The following is a 2,453-nucleotide window of genomic DNA, read 5'->3' on the forward strand; positions in this document are numbered from 1 at the left end:
GATTCTAATGATATAATAATAGGGTTCCTATAAGATTCTAATAACATACCTATAGGATTCCTATACTATTCTAATAATAAACTTATAGTATTCCTATAAGATTTTAATAATAAACGTATAGGATTCCTAAAAGATTCTAATAATAAACCTATAAGAATCCTATACGATTCTAATAATAAGCCTACAGGATTCCCATAGGATTATCATAATATACCTATAACACTCGTATAAGATTCAATTAATAAATCCATTGGATATATACGATTCTAATAGGATTTTAATAATAAAAACTATAGGATTTTTTTTGTTTAGGATTTCTGTAAGCCTCTAGTAATATTTCTATAAGATTCAAATAATAAGCCCATTGGATTTGTATAATATATGGCCCTTTGCTGTTTCATGGGTTTTTCCCATTTGCCTTTCAAACTTCATCAGAAGGGCCTGATGAAGGGCGATGCCCGAAAACGTTTGTGTTTTTTACCATTAAAAGTTACGGCTACCCTACACTTTTGCTTTATGCGTTTTATTACTATTTTATTGAAGCCGATGCAGCCACCTACTCGTTCTGTCTCTTATACACATCATCCTTAACCTTTATGTATATGCACATATAACAGGATTTTTGGTGTCCTATAGGATTTAGATAGTTTTCTATAGGACTTGATTAAGTCCTATAGGACTCGATTTAGTTTTATAAGATAATATGCAAACCTTTAGAACACTTTTAAAATCCTATAGGATCCTGTAGGACATTTTCGTAAGGGGCCTATCACTGCTTGTTTAGTTTGGCCTAAGTATTAATATTATGTCAACACTTTGCTTATAGGCCCGCTTATAGGTTATAGTAACACTTTATGATTGCAGTTGTCACACTACCGTAAAACCTCGAATAGAATCCCCATGGGCTTATCTCGAGAAAAAGCGCATCTCAAAAATAAACCCCCGCGGGTTTCTAATCAAGATAATATGGGCTTCTTTCGACATTATCTTTGATTATTGTGATAGCGTGTTAGTATACTTCTATTTCTTTGTGCTACACCATGGTTAAAATTTTTAAAATATTAAACATAATTTCGAATTCCATAGTTGAAAAATGTATAGTAGCAATTCTAAAATTTACAGTATTAATTTGGGGGAAAAAAATACCTCCCTTTTAGTTTGCAAAAGTAATCTCGAAAAGAAGCCCATTTCGAAAATAAGTCCACTAACGCCCATTGCATAGGCCTATCAATATTGTTAATTTATACCATTGAATTGTGCCAATACCTTTAGCTGTGATGTATACTCGTACGCTGATGAAGGGAGCAGGTGCTACCAGAAATATCGTATAAATAAATATCAATGTTGTTATAAAATTTAAGTCTCTTGCAGTACTTTATTAGCCAGTTAACGTAAATAAAACAATGAAGAATACTGTGTAATAGGTGATTTTTGTAGTATACTTCAGCGCTTGGTCAGAACCAAGGCGATCAACCTTGTTCAAACTAATAAGTTGCAGCCTTCATTGATTATTATTTAGTGTAGCGCCCCCATTAGACAAATATTGTTTGGGCGTAGATATTTTAGGCACATTAGGGATTATTGCATATTGTATTACACATTTAGACTCACTTAAATAAATATTAGATTACCACTAATTAAAAAGAGGTTAATTACATTAAAATTTGCTTAAACGATAAATTTATATTGTGTTTAAAAATAAAAATGATGATGATAATGAAGATGACTACGATGATGGTGGTAGTGGTGGTGATGATGATGATGACGATGATGATGATCCTACAAACGGCGTATGGTCGTTCGTCTCTCGAAAGTGAAGCCACCGGAAACTATGACGATTTAGAGGTTTCAAATGTTTATTTAGTCAATTTTAGATTCTACTAACGTAAAAATTACATATAATGTTTTCCTTCAATACGAATTGTGTTTTTCTCCCCTATGGGGGGGGGGGGACGAAGCTCTCCTCTACGGGGGCCCTGCCCTATCCGTCAATGCCCTACTGGCGCCCGGCCACCCCTAACCTTTACTGAGACAATTGGAACAAACAGAATTAAATGCGATTTTCTGTCGAAATGTTATTGAGTAAAATATTTTCTAGTTAAAATATTTAATTGAAAGTCAATAACAATTAGGTCTACAAAAACTCACAGGCCAGATCAAACAATGGAGTTACAAGGACCAGCATGATAACAATACACATTGTATACATTATAGAACAATATAAAGTAAATAACAGCAGCACTTTTGAGACTAACAATATCTAATTTATTCTCGAGCTTTCGTCCACACAGTGGACTTCATCAGGAGACTGTACAAATGGGATAAGAAACAACTACTGTATAATATACAACTGAAATAATGGGGGCGGTCATACAACAACAAAGAATGGTGTACAAAACAAGTACAAGTCTGCCGAAATAAGCAATCTAAATAAACAGTATTAAAAAAACGAA

The sequence above is a fragment of the Anneissia japonica genome, unplaced genomic scaffold (genome assembly GCF_011630105.1).
Source record: "Anneissia japonica isolate Jap-2015-1 unplaced genomic scaffold, ASM1163010v1 scaffold2030_len652032_cov178, whole genome shotgun sequence".
Classification (NCBI taxonomy): Eukaryota; Metazoa; Echinodermata; class Crinoidea; order Comatulida; family Comatulidae; genus Anneissia; species Anneissia japonica.